A 15,132-nucleotide genomic window follows, 5' to 3' on the forward strand; every position below is an offset into this window, starting at 1 on the left:
CACTGACTAGCAGTGGTAAAGTGTGCAGAGTCCTAAAAGCCACAAAAACAGGTTCAGAAAACTGGAGGGTGAATGCAACAAGTTTGGGGGTGACCCTGCAGAAAGGGTCAAGTCCAACACCAATCTTAGAAAAATTGCAGAGATTTCAAGATGTCCCATTTTAAGTGCCAATCATGTACTCAATCATGTGCTTACATTGTATCATATACTTTTCAGTGTGAAACGTCCGATAACAGAGATAAACGCCATCATTAACGGTGTTAAGCAGCAACCTCTTACAACTGCTGCACACACAAGGCAGGAGGGAAATCATAAAGCCCTGATTTGACCAACACAATCGTTCAGCTTCTATCCTGACATGAACATGCAAGGATCTCACATACACATTAAGGCCCAGATTTACTAAACTTTCATGCAGTGGCAGCTCCTCCGCTAACGCAGAAGAGAGTCCCCCCTCTTCTCTTTGAGCAGTGCAAAAAAAATGATAATAACAAAAAGTTATCATCATTTTATTTTTTCTTGAGGGACTAGGAGTCAGGTCAGGTGCGGAGAGGCTGGTCTGAGCTAGCCAGACTGAGGAGTGGTTTGCACTCCTAACTTGAGCCAACCAAACAGTCATGTGCACTTACCATGTTCTCCACCTGGTTGTGTTGCACTGCCCGGTGGAGAGCATGCCCAGGCCCCCAGGCACTGCCTGAACAGCCAAACAGGCAGCTCTGACTAATCACAACGCTGGTCATGCAGCGTTGTAGTTGGCTGGGAGAGCCTCGGTGCTTCTATTCCTGCTGCAGTGCCGATTGAGGACAGAGGATAGGAGGTGGCGACCAAAAGTACGTTTCTTTAATTTATTTTTCTTCCCCCACCCCACCACTTCCGTTCCGAAGTGGCCACCACTGCTTTCATGTAATGCTACATAGCAAGGGAACTTGCTGTCTGCATTGTGGTCAGGATAGTTTTGTACCTTCCTGCACAAAAACTATCCTTAGAGGCATATACCTCTTTGTATGAGTGCTGCAGATGCAGCACACATGTACAGAAGTAACAAGGAGAAATATAGATATTTCTCCTCATTACACCAAGGTAGGAAAAGAGCAAACCCAGGTTTACAGACTTTAGTAAATCTGGGTTTGCATCAAAATACATGGGTGGATGCATGGGAATGCCTAGCTCCATCCATATAGCGAGCTAAGTTTATGTGGTTGTTACTTTGCAGGTAGAAAGTGCCACAAGGTCGTGCAACTAACGATTTACATAGCTTTGTAAATCCCACTTAAGCACTTGCTTTGCCTTACGTTGACTTGCATGATGCAGGGAAAAGTTAAGTTCTGAGAAAAACTGGTCCTAAATTCACTGTACTCTAGAATCTCGTCCCATAATGCTTTGCAGGGCCTTTAGTTGGGATTGTATTTTTGCCCATAACTGTGGGCCCGATTCACAGAACTAACTTAAGACAAAATCCTAAAAGTACTACTTTTGGTATTCACAGAAGTTAGGATTTTGTCTTAAGTTTGTCTTAAGACAAACTTAAGACAGACTTAAGTTAGGATTTTGTCTTAAGTCTGTCTTAAGTCTGTCTTATGTTTGTCTTAAGACAAACTTAAGACAAAATCCTAACTTCTGTGAATACCAAAAGTAGTAAGTTTAGGATTTTGTCCTAAGTTAGTTCTGTGAATCGGCCCCTGTGTTTGGGGTCTTCCTAGTGGGGTGGGACAACCACCGAATCGTTCAGCATGATGTGCTCTTTGTGTTCAAGGCATCTGCTTGGTTCTCTTCCTAGGTTAAGGAGGACTCCAAAATCATCAACTCTCTCAATTCTGGTTGTATTTTTATTTTCACTTTTGTGAAATGACCATATGCATTTTAGCATGTAAAGATAGAGTTACTTGTTGTTTTACCAAAGTTATGTGAGGTTTCTGTTTTATTAATTGAGATGAGTGCCAATGTTGACCACCTTTAATATTGAGTATATAATAATCTCAGTTTATTGATCAGAGACCTTTTCATTTGACATCTTAAAGGGTCTTTAAGGGAGATGTGCTGATACTTTGCAGCTGAACGGGAGAATATTCGGTGCTGCAGACAATGATACACTTTTGTTGCCTGTGGCATAGCTAGGTGTAAGGCCGCAGGGTGGCCCGGGTTTGCCGCCTGCGGCTGCCCAATCTAAAAGCGGGGGAGGGGTGGTGGCAATTCCTGCGGCCGCCGCTCCGCGATGCCCACAGTTAAGAGTGGGGGCGCCTCCATCAAACGCGTGCCGCCTGGGGTGGACAACCCACCTTGTCACGCCACTGCTTACTGCAGCTGGTTGGCGATTCCCTGGCTGCTGCCCCGTGACGCCCTCAGGTAAAAGCAGAAGGCGTCAGCCGCCGCCCTCAAACTCACACCGCCGAGGGATGACCACCCCTGCTTGCTACGCCACTGCTTGCCGCAGCAGGCTGGCTGCTTCACAGTAGTGTGTGACAGCTGCTGATATGTTGTATGACACAATCACGCTTTCTTTTCCCTGGTATTCTTTAGCAACACAGGTGGAACAAAAAATGTGCCTGAAGCACACATTCCATTTACGATTTAACTCGTTGCAACAACTTGCCTTACTTAGGTGGGTGCTAGTCTTTGCAATACTATAATTTACTATTCCAATTCCAGTCCCCACAACAGTAAGGAAAGCATTGGACTTTAAAATCCAATGCCGCTTTACCTAACATCGTTGAAACAACTATGTTGTAAATGGAGTGCATTGTTCAGACGCATTTGTTGTTCCGCCTGCATTGCAAAGGCAATACATTGTTCGGCAGTCATGGTATTTGCTGTTTTCCCACAAGATGCAAAGTCAAGTGAGCATCAGTGAGAGTGAATATTGCAGTCTGATCCACGCCATGGCTCGACACCCCTTTGGTACATGTAGACAGCTTCAGCCTAGACAAGCAACAGAGCACACACACACACAAACACACATGCTGATGAGACCACTAGTGGGGCAGTGGTATCTGCCAACCAAGTCCTAGTTGTGCCATATCCATGGCAACCTCGCATGTACTCGAAGATGGACTGGGGCTTATAGCTTGTGCTGGCTCTAATGCCAGCGCGATGAGAGCACCTCAAGACATAAATAATGCACTGACAGATGAACTTGAATTGTGTGATATGGCACCTCATTGGAAGTAAGCTGTGCCCAGCACTGAAATGCCACAAGGCGTGGTACTTCGCAGGGCTGGCTGGTCGGTACATGCCCTGCCTGGTCGGTACATGCCCTGCCTGGTCGGTACGTGCCCTGCCCGGTCAGAACATTCCCTGTCTGGTCAGTACATGCTCTGCCAGGTCAGAACATGCCCTGACTGGTCGGTACATACCCTGCCTGGTCAGTACATGCCCTGCCTGGTCAGAACATCCCTGCCTGGTTGGTACATACTCTGCCTGGTCGGTACATGCCCTGCATGGTCGGTACATACACTGCCTGGTAGGTACATGCTCGGCTTGGTCGGTACATACCCTGCCTGGTCAGTACATGCCCTACATGGTCATAACATGTCCTGCCTGGTCGGTACATGCCCTGCCTGGTCAGTACATGCTCTGCCTGGTCGGTACATACCCTGCCTGGACCGTACATACCCTGTCTGGTCAGAACATGCCCTGCCTGGTCGGTACATAACCTGTCTGGTTGGTACATGCCTTGCCTTGTCGGCAAATGCCCTGCCTGGTCAGTAAATACCCTGCCTGGTCGGTACATGCCCGGTGTTAGAAATGGGGGGTCTCTGGTTGGCAATGGCTGGTGCCAGTGTCCAAATAGGGACCCTTGTTCCTAAGTCAGGGCAAGTGAGCTACCCCTTTGACAACCCCTGCTCAACCCTGTGGTAAAATAGCACGAGCAGTTAGGCCAATGTCAGAGGCAGTTTGTGAACCCTTTATGACCATGCACGATAAGGAAGTAACGACACCACAAAAGGACACAACTCAAGTAGGTGTAGAAAAATAGTATCTTTATCTAAAGTTTAACTCAAGACTCTCAAAGCGTTTTAACAAGCTACAATGCACGTAAATCAGTAGAGACTCAAAAATGCAATAACGTAGTCACCAGAATGTGGCACTGACTGAGTTCAAGGCCGGGGCCTACGCGACCCGTTGCACACCAGATACCTGCCGTTGGAAGGGGACTCAGCACGCAGCTTCTCAAAGAAGCAGAGACGGTGACAGGCGGACTCCCAACGACCACAAGTCTTGGCTACAGTGGTCGGCAGCGTGCACCCACAATGATTCGGGCACTCGGGGATAGGCAGGCTCTCAAGGGATGGGATGACTCTTGTTGTGCAGCTTCGTGGTGGGCTCACAGCGGCAGTACATCTCTCTTAGCTACAGCGGCCCATGAGACGATAGCGACAATCTGCAACAATGGTGAACAAGATCCGGGCACCCAGCGGCGGCAGATCTCCCTTAGCTGCAACAGCCCACAGAACAAATGACGATGAGGTAAAGTTGGCAAAGGTGCGGGCACTCAGCAGCAGCAGCTCTCCATTTGCTGCGGCGGCCCATAGGATAAATCACGATAGTGAAAAGTTGGCAAAGGTGCAGGCACTCAGCGGCAGCGGCTCTCTCCTAGCTGCGGCGGGCCACAGGACAAATCACGATGATGCACCATTGGCAAAGTTACGGGCACTCAGCGGATGCAGCTCTCTCTTAGCTGTGGCGGTCCACAGGACAGATCACGATGATGCAAAGTTGGCATAGGTGCGGGCACTCAGCGGCAGCAGTTCTCTCTCTTAGCTGCGGTGGTGCACAGGACAAATCACGATGATGTACATTTGGCAAAGGTGCAGGCACTCATCAACAGCAGCTCTCTCTTAGCTGCGGCGGCCCACAGGACAAATCACGATGATGCAAAGTTGGCAAAGGTGCGGGCACTCAGCAGCAGCGGCTCTCTCTTAGCTGGGCGGCCCACAGGACAAAGGATGATCTCGACCAGGCTGGCACAACGGTGGGCACTCAGGCTACAGCTCTCTCTTAGCTGCAGCGGCCCACACAGATTCAGCGAAGGTTCCGATGGTTCAAATCAAGGCGGGCTCTCAGCGGCCGCAACTCTTTCTCAGCTGCAGCGGCCCACACGGATTCAGTGAAGGTTCTGAAGGTTCAAATTAAGGCAGGCTCTCAGCGGCGGCAACTCTCTCTTAGCTGCAGCAGCTTACACAGATTCAGCTAAGGTTCTGAACGTTCAAATTAAGGCGGGCTCTCAGCGGTGGCAACTGTCTCTTAGCTGCAGCGACCCACACATAGAGTTAACAAGGGTTACCAGTGTGCGCTCCTCACAGCAGAACTAGAGGCTCCGGATTACTCGACGGAGGCTTCACCTGCAAGTAGAATTTCTCACACAGGGATTCTGACGTGTGACAGGGTGAAGTTTAATGTCCCTGAGACTTCAGCAGGAGACGCTCTTGATTCAGGCCCTGGGGTAGTTTCTTCAGCAAGCTTGGTGAAAGTTAACAAAGTCCTTTCCTCTGTTCACTCAGATAGAGTTTCGTCTTGACATCCAGAAGGAACACACTTGAACAAGGTTCCAGCGCAGCATTTTAAACCTGAAAAGTCTTTGTTCTCTAAAGCCACAAATCCAGCCAGAACCATTTTGGTGGGGTCGAGGAGCATGTGGTTTACGAGGCAAGATCCTGTCCTTTCAGAATGAGGGGGTGTGATGCGGTTCCGTCCCAGACCCCGCCCGGACCTCCTGGTTTCGGACACTCACCCTTCGCGGCAACCGGCAGTGAGACGTCCCTGGATACAACCCTGACAACCAGCACCCCTCCCCTCTCTGTCTTTCAGGAACCAATACGGAGCAGCCGTTTCCAGGAACCACAACCCCATGACCCCGGAAGTCCCTCCTTCGAACCACCGCCGGAACCAGGAAAAAGCAGAAGCCGAGAGAGAGACGCCGTCGGAGCAGCGATCTCGTGGCAGGAGACTCGCACTGGAGCTGACGCAGAACAGGCGAACGAAGGAGAAGACGTGTGGAGCGAGGACTGGTGGAGTCCAGAGGAGGTGGCTGAAGAGCGGCCGCAACTCTTCGGAGAGTTGCGGCGGAGCATGTGAGTACTAGCGAATCCACCTCTGTAGCACACTAGGTGCATTGTAAATATCCGTTTCTCTTTAGTGTCACTTGGCCTGGCCGTCACTGTAAAATCCTTGTACAGCACGTCACCACTGGTACAGCACTTAGTGTATAGGCTACCCCATCACGAACCCTCACAGGACACTCTCTCTCTTTTTCTCCCTCCCTTCCTGATTCCGTTCCGCCTTCCCTCCCTCATGGTCGTTTTCCTCGAGTCCCTCCACTGTATTCCCAGTGTTGGTTACGGATTGTACCATAACAGGTCCAGCTGGACTAACCGCTCCTTTTTTGTTGTCTCCTTTACCTCCGAGGACCGCCCCAGCACTCAACCTCCCAGGAGAACCTATACCCACCGAGGCCCTAAAGAAGACCGAGACGACATCTCCCGGAGCTTCACTTCTGACCTACAAATTCCCAACATTGTACTAACTCAGTTCTTGCATAATAAAAGGAAACGCCATTGCCCACTATATCCGACCTCCTTGCCTGATTTTCCAGCCCGCCACCGTCCCACAGTCACAGGGGGTCTACTATCAGACGCCAGTGGGAGGTGGAGCCATCATTCACTTTGCCAGGCACGGCCCTGCTCAGATCAAAGAGTCACCCCTTCCCATGCGCTGAATGCCAATCTCTCTCCCCAGCCAGGTCTGACCCAGCTGGCCCTGCTGCTCCAAAACCAGATGGCCAATACACATACTAGCAAAGCCTACAGGAAAGCTTAGGTAAGAAAATACCCCGTTTCCAGAAGAGGCATTTTCGAACATGGGATATAGAAAGGGTCTTACTAAAAGGTGTAGCTCAATGTCCTGAGCTTAAACATATCATATTTGAATTTCCTATCAGGTTCCTGGGGTCAGATAGGATTATGAAAGGTAATCCTCATCCTGCCCATTGTGGCCTATGAGAACGAATAACTTCACAATAGTAAACAGTGGAATGGAGGGTAACTCGCTATTAGAACATGCTATACAGACCTAGGCATTATGGTTATCCCAATTCATACAGTTATCTTTACACAGAGAGCATTCGCGCTGTGGCACTGATTAGCAGTGGCACAGCCCCCAGAGCATCTATATCCAGCCAACATAAAAGATAGGAAGCAAACAGAGGAAGGGAGACCCACACCAATTATGCCAGGTCTAACACCCGGCCTAGTCCGTACATGCTTTGCCTGTTTGGTACATGCCCTGCCTGGTCGGTACATGCCTGCGGCCTTACTAGACGTGTCTGGATGAAAGTAACTGAGAGGAATATCCAGTGGTCGGCTCCATCATACACCTGGTTTGGATTCAGTGGCTTTGCTCCAGTCAGGCCGTAATACAGCATGGATTACTTAGATTTCCCTTTTAATTGCCCTGCGCCAGATTATTTTGCACATTGCCCCTCCCCATGGGGGAGGGGTGCCTGCTGTTTAATGCTTCATGGTGTGAAAAGGTTTCTCAACATGACTGTGCGAGATTGCCTTTTAAATTTTTGCTTAAAATTCATAGCAAAAAAAGATGGACAAATATGTGTAAATCTGCCTTGATAGCGAGTATCAGGAGAAATGAGTTCGAAACTGCAAAAAGCAGTATGCCACAGGGCCACTTAGCAACACAGCACGACACCCAAAACAGTACAAAAACAACTGCAATATCACAACACGAGAGTAACACAGCAACACACAACAAAAACTAACACAAGGTAGCCAACCCTTTCGATTCTGACATTGTGTGTTATAAACTCTTTTAGATTTCACATGTCTCGTGCACGCTGCCCGTTCCCTGATTAATGCACCCGTGTGTGGCTTCGAGGTGGCCCTCAATACGCCTTTGGCTGAAGTCTGAGTACCTCTTGTTGGTTTATCCCCACTCCTGACCCTAACATGACTTCTCTACAGAAACCTAGACCCAATATTGGGAGCACAAAGCCCCTATGATGTAATCTAAGGTCATGAGTGGACAGGCCGGCGACCCCTCCATCGTGATGTGCTCGTCGCCAGCAGTTATGAAAGCTGTGGTCACTGGGTGGCTGGCGCTGGATGGAGATTATGAACATGAACGGATCTGAACTGGAGATACTGACAGACGTTTGAGGGGACCGTTGTGATAAGGCCTCATCTGCACTGGTCATCATCTTCCCACAGCCCGCCCACCGGCTGAGGACATGGTGACAGGAAATCAGGGCTCTTGTCAGATTCAGGGTCCTCTATAAAATGGCGGCGCAAAAGACTTGGGCATCCTTCTCCAGAAGGGACCACTGAGAGCGCGACTAAGATCAAAGCCCGGCCAAGCCTACCAGTCAGGTAACTTATTAGAAGGCTCATCTGAAGAAAGATGACTTGCGAATTGCTATTGTAAATCTATGATCTTTTTTAAATGTTTTCTCACAGTGATGGCAGTGGATACTTGTGTGCTAGAGATGTTAAAGAATGCTATTATTTGAATGTGTCTCACTTGTTATTTAAGAGCTTTGCCAGATTTTAAATTAGGATGAAAAGAGGGCTCAACAAACAAAATAGGGGAAGTAAGGAAATGAGAGTTAATTAGGATGAAGAGATTTAAGAATATTTCAGAAGACAAGACAGTGAGCCTGGAAGTGTAAGATCGAATTGCTAGCAACTTTTCAATAAATTATACGGAATAAAGCACACCCATATAATTTGAGATTCATGCTTTCTGAGGCTGCAGTGATTCAGTGTTACAAGCAAGTGACACGAATGAGGATTTTAGTATAGCAACACAGCAATAATTAGAAAATAAAATCAACAAGCACAGATATGGAGCATGAGCAGAGATATTAGAATCCACTTCAGAAAATATGAAGAAACAAATTTATTGATACTAGCTGTACTTTTTAATTCAGCCTAAACATATTCAATGAGGTGGGGTTAAACTTTTTGTGCTTAGTTTAGCCTTATTTGTGAAGTCATTTTTAGGTCTGGTTACAGGCAGTTTGAGCTTTTTATATACTTGTCTCTTCTACAATTCTTTTTTGCCATGGTTTGCAAGGGCTGTCCAACAAGCCCATGGCAGTTTGAGAATGGCTACTTTGTTCCATTTCTGGTCCCACTTGGATTTGATTACACATCAAGTAGGGGCATATCAAGAAGGGCCTTATCTCCATTTTTTTGGCTTTAAAAGCCAAAAAAGCGTAGATAATATTATCGCCCTATCTACAAGGGGATGCTAACATGCATTAGCGCATGTTAGCAGCCTTTTCCCAGACGCCCCGCTCTGCATCTCTAATGAGATGCAAAGTGGGCGTCACTGGACGTACCTCACACAGGGGGACTTGTAAAATATCGCTAAGTGCACATCGCAATATTTACAAGGCGGCCCACAGCATTTTAGCAGACATTAGTTTTTGGTGAAAACCGTGGTTTTCGCCAAAACCTAACGTCTGCTAAAATCATGACTAATGTATGTGTAACATGGGAGGAGGATTATTGTGTCACGAACGTAGGGTCGTATCATCAAGCATATCACCGTTTTGAGATGTTCCCTGCAAAACGGCGATTTCCCTGCTATTGCTGGAATTTGTATTGCGTTGTTAATACAGCGCAAACATGGCAATGACAAGACAAAGCAAGTCAAATTTGGTTCGATTTTTAAATAAAAATTATAAAAGTGTACAAGTCAAACACAGTTCATGCTTAATAAAAAATACATCATAAGTTTATAAAAATGTATTTAGTGGCCTTTAGCAATTGTAGGATGGTTCCCCACCATTGATTAAAATTGGGCTAGGGGGCTGCGCAGGGTTCGGAGGGGGGAGGGGGCAGAGAGCCTGGTACTAGAGCAGCGTTGTCACTAGACACCTACAATAAAACAATTTTGGATTCAAAAATAGGGAGTCTCCCGCCTGAAAATTATAAAATGAAAACATTCTTTGCTCAAAAATGCAGCTCGTGGTTAGAGCGCCTGTTTAAGTGGTGTGGAATTAATGAAGAAGTCACATGAGGACGTTCAAAAACCTCTCACTTGTCACTGTGCATGTTTGTGTAGTAAGTAGGCCTGGGCAACATTTTGATTATAAAGGCAGAATCTCGCAAAGTATGAATTTGGTGTGAAACAAAATTTCATATATTTCACAAAATTGTAATATGTCCCGTTAGGTAATGTAAAAATGTACCACTAACCTAGTGCCACACCTCATAGATGACCGCAGGGCCTGGGTTTTGCTTCAGGAAGAGGTGCCTCGACCCAGACTTAAACCCTGACACCATCTTGCACAGACACCACACTAGCACTCCCTGGCAGTAATTACCCTACATTTCAAGGTGGTTGGGCCATAGCAGGGAATGGATGCTTACATCACTTTTCTGCCTGAGGCTTTGCTGGGCACCTGCTATAAACAGAAGATGGTGAAGACCTCCAAGCCCTAGGACCACGGTGGCGGTAAAGCAATCCCTGCAACTTCCCTTGTGTTGGGGTGGCTTTCTCACTCCACCCTGGGATCTCCAAGGGATTACCAGGCTGGCTTGGAAAGAGATATTGGGATCGGTTTCTCCCATTCCAGGGCATATGTGGGAGTCTGGGAGGAATCCTTGACCCTTGATTCCTATCGAGGTGGAGATAGGGGGTCTACCGCCATCTAATTACAACCCTTCCACCCTGCCAGACCATGTGAAAATAGGGTTGTGGGCATTACCAAGGGATTCCTCCCAATGGTCACAAGACATGTTATGTTATGTTATCACTATTTATAAAGCGTGTCAATTACCCGAAGGTGTTCTAGCGCTGAACCACTATTTCTCTGAGAACAAATCAAGAGACCAGGATTTCAGTCCTCTCCGAAAGGTGATTAGGTTCGGGGCATTTCTTAAACTGGGGGGAAGCTCATTTCACGCTTTAGCTGTGCGTACCATAAAGCTTCTCCCTCCTCATGAAGATTTTTTGATGAGTTGCACAGTCACCAGCTAAGCTCCTCCGGAGCGCAGGGTTCTACCGGGTATATACCACTGCAATTTCCGTTTTAGGAAATCTGGGCCTTTCCTGTGGAGTGCCTTGAACACGGTACTAAGAGTTTCATAAAGCACTCGATTCTTGACTGGCAACCAGTGTAGTTTTCTCAGTTCCTTAGCAATGGAGGCATATTTGGGAGTGCCCGTCATCAGCCTTGCAGCTGCATTTTGTAGCATTTGCAACTTGTTCATGAAGCGTTCCTGTATATTTAAATACAGGCTGTTGCAGTAGTCGAGTGTGGACAAAATGAGAGCAGTGACTACGGTCCGCTGACAAATTGTGGGCAGCGGCGGCTGGTGACATTTGAAAGTGGTGAGCGTAAGAGTTCTGTATGAGTGCTCAGTCGTAAGCGTAGCAAGTGAGCCCAACCCCAATAAGAGGGGGCAAATGGTGCATTTTTAAGTAAATTTGAGGAAGCAAGATAGTTTATAAAGAAATGGGAAAGTGCAGTTATGGCAACAATAAAGAGATTTCATTTGATAATGACCTAGGACCCGAATGCCTCAACATAAGACTGTCCTTCTACACACCCACCCGCCAACTACGATCATCCAATCAAACACTCGCCGAAGCGCATTCACAGATCCACCATGGGGGGAAGATCCTTCTCCTACTTAGCGGCCAAGACCTGGAATTCTCTCCTCACTCACCTCCACCTTACACAGAACCACCTCTCCTTCAGAAAGCAGCTAAAAACCTGGCTTTTCGACAAATAATTCGCCTTCCCTCCCTCAAGCGCATTGAGACCCTCTGGGTGAGTAGTGCGCTATATAAATTCCTGAACTTGAACTTGAACTAGGTAGGTAGCTGCTTACGTAATGAGCAGGGAAGGTAATTTATGTTTAATGACTTATTTTCCCTTCTTGCCACATCCTCACCTTTAACTTAGCATGTCTAACTCAGTGAGCAGAAGGTTATCCTTAATTTACGAAGATTCTTGAATTGATCAAGAAATTAAGTTGCCTCTGAAAGATGCACAGATTCCTTATATATGGAGGTATTGGGTGGATGACTGAATGTAAAGGAGGTGTAGCCACTGGAGATACTTTGGAGTAATTAAGAGGAAAGAATGGAAGGAGAGGAAAAATGACTTACAAGTCAGATTCTATGACTTTTAAGTCTTTTAAATCTGTCATTTACATTTCCCATGTAAAACGTGAACTAAATGTGGGACGAAATGGTGGAATCTGCTCATGAGTGCTTTGGTTTTACTCAGATATGAAGGGGAAGTGGATAGATAGAGCAAAGGGGTGGCTCAATGAAGCATTCTACTTTATGATATAAAAAAACTGTGAAAAACAGACATCCTTATAAATCACTAATTTACTTTAAATAAAGTCATATTTTGCCTCCAAACTGCTCGCATTAGCTGCAGCGCTCTAGCTCCTCTGCCTGCCTGTCATCAACAATTAGACTTTAGAGACTCGAATAGACAAATTATTGTCTATTCGACTGCGCTCTAGACTGTGAAGTAAGTGTACTTCAGTATGAATAGACCTCATGAACATTCTGTGATAGAAACTAGCAATGTACAAAAACGAAAAGAGAAAGGTGACGTAACGGGACAGTGGCAAAAACTGTGTGATTACATCAGTGGAGAAAATCAATACCTCAAAGTCACCATTACGGGACATCTTTGCTGTACCGTGTGTGCAAAATTAGCTATGCAATGTCCGATATTCCTTTTATGCAGTGTCATCGAGCGCTCCTGCACTTACAGTAGAGCAAGACACAGGAGTGCCCTACCAAAAGAGAGACACAGGCTGTACACTGCAGGGAAAGACACAGGATGAGCACTACAGCAAGACACACCAGCTCGACACAGTACAAGACACACCAGCTCGACGCAGTACAGTACACGAAGGATGAGAGTTACGGCAAGAGGCAGACGCAGGTCGAGTGCTGCCAAGAGGAAGGCGACTGGCTGCCACGCTACAGAAAGCTGCGTCATGTACTCTGCAGAGACAGACGGGGCGAACAACACTACAAGACTCAGGCATACGATGTGCACTTCCAAAAGGAAAAAACACAGGCTGTGCACGAGGTAAAACAGAGTTTTGATAGAGAAAAAAAAGCGCTATGCGCTGTTCGAGATTTGTCGCCGACTCTATTTCCTGTGATGAGATTCTGGTCAAATCACTTAACATGGTGCGTACCAGGCGCGCAACACCCATTGGACTAACGTTTCACTGGTCTTTAAAAGACCATTTGAATGTTAATTAGGCCTTGCAGTTGTTTCACCCCCTTCTGTGAGCCCCTGCAGCTCCACTCTGCCTACTGATTAAAGGTTCAGCTCCCGAACCCCCCCCCCCCCGAAATTTTTCTTAGACCCCCATCCGAAATTTGGCTGTATTTGCGCCTCTGGTGCGTACCTATAAATAGCTGCTGAACTCTCTAATGTAGCCAGAGCTGGGCTCGTGTAAAGGGAACATATGTACCAACCTGTATTATTTTGGGCCTGTGCTGCGTCGATGAGAGAGGTGTCCACAGAGAAAGGACTCGGGCTCAGCTTCCAAAAGTGAAAGCACACGAGGAATGGTGAGAGAATCTTCTAGCTGCACCCCTCCTCCAGCCCGCCCCCTCTCTTGATGAGTTTCAATTCTCTTTCTGCCTCTCCCCTCAAAGTGGCAGGGGCAGGGCGGCGCCCATTTTGGCCATTAACACCAGCCTTTCCGCCCACTGGGCAGAAAGGGAAGTATTTTCTTAATTCTAATTAGAAAATAAACGGGAGATGCCCCTGCATTCATTTGGTCCCCGAAGTCGAGTTTTTCGTCGATAATGATGCATAGCAGAAGAGACAGGGGTTCAAGAGCCGGCCATGAGTTGAGAAGGTGCCTGGGTCCAGCTGAAGCTCCTGTGCAGTGTTTTGAAGGATGGGCAGAACTCAGGCGGATGTGACTGAGGCCAGGGCAGAGCATGGGTCCAGGCTTGAGGATCAGATGAAGTAAAAGACAGTGGCAGAGCAGCTGTCGTGTCTGTAGGTCTAAGCCTTTTGGATTTCATTCCAGGCCAGGAGGTTCCAGATTCGGTTTCCCTATGATAAATAACTCCCTAGTACAGGAGCAGCCTGTAGGATAGGGGGTCTGTGTCATTGCAAAACTACAACGTCCGATTAGGTTTCCACATTCAAAATAATGTATCAGTTAAGCACAATACTTAGACAACGCGTGCACATTAATTAATCAATGTGTATGATGCAAATATTTATACACTGATTAAAAAAAAGATCGCTTTTTCAAGAGAATACGTTTTGGGTCATAATCATTTCTTGCAAATAAGATGCTTATAGCAATGCATTGTGTAAGTATTGTGTGGAACTGATAAATAATTTTTTAGATTGATACCTAATACCTAATACCTTGATACTTCGATGTTTTGCACTTACTATGACAAGTGTCCTAGTATTGCAGTACATTTTTTGCTGTAAGTAAGCTGTTCCATCTTTTTCAAACACATTGACTGGAATTGGACCGTCCAGGCCTCGCTCTTACGTTTCTGCTCATGTAAATATTTCCTCCATGCGCAAATAGCTTAATTTGCAAGTGAACAAAACTCTTGTAAATAGATTTACTCAAACTGAATACATCTGCTTCTGTTGTATGGTGGTCAGAGATTTACTCCTGTTGAGGACAGGACTAAGCCTGTTTCAATAGTGAGAGAAGCAGGTTTTCTTTTTTTTATTTAAAAAATAAAAATATTTTTACTGCTTTGAACATATTGATGAAGCTCACCCTGCATATCCTATACCTAGGTAAGTTCCCCACAAGGGTTCAGATTTTTCTCTATATCTTCGGACATCCTCTGCATTTGCATATGAACTTCTGTTTAAGCATACTCCAGTCCATTTTCTATTTACCACATTTCCAAATTTGGATCCCGGGACACCCCCATAGTCTTGTCGTGGGTCGCCCTGCCACCATAAGCCCCCTTCTACAGAATATGTTCTGTTGCTCCTGGAAGGAGATATCTCCCCAGATATCCGGTAAATACAATTTGGGATTGAGATCTCCATCAAACTCTTTGAGCCTAGTCAGATCTTGCTCTACCCTCTTCCACAAAGGGTGGAAAGTGGAAAACATTCACAAAAAAGGAACT

At 46.6% G+C, this 15,132-nt stretch overlaps 2 protein-coding genes across 2 annotated transcripts in view; one reads left to right on the forward strand and one right to left on the reverse strand.

Annotated features, from left to right (window-relative positions):
- Nucleotides 1–13,584, reverse strand: part of LOC147734802 (interferon-induced protein with tetratricopeptide repeats 5-like) — a 48,656-nt gene extending 35,072 nt beyond the window's left edge. Inside the window, exon 1 of the mRNA XM_086953073.1 lies at nucleotides 13,480–13,584. The gene's annotated coding sequence lies outside the window, so the exon portion shown is untranslated. The remainder of the gene's footprint in view (nucleotides 1–13,479) is intronic.
- Nucleotides 8,250–15,132, forward strand: part of LOC147734803 (cathepsin S-like) — a 37,212-nt gene continuing 30,329 nt past the window's right edge. The window contains exon 1 of the mRNA XM_086953074.1: nucleotides 8,250–8,375. The gene's annotated coding sequence lies outside the window, so the exon portion shown is untranslated. The remainder of the gene's footprint in view (nucleotides 8,376–15,132) is intronic.

The sequence above is a fragment of the Lissotriton vulgaris genome, chromosome 1_2, assembly GCF_964263255.1.
Source record: "Lissotriton vulgaris chromosome 1_2, aLisVul1.2, whole genome shotgun sequence".
Lineage (NCBI taxonomy): Eukaryota > Metazoa > Chordata > Amphibia > Caudata > Salamandridae > Lissotriton > Lissotriton vulgaris.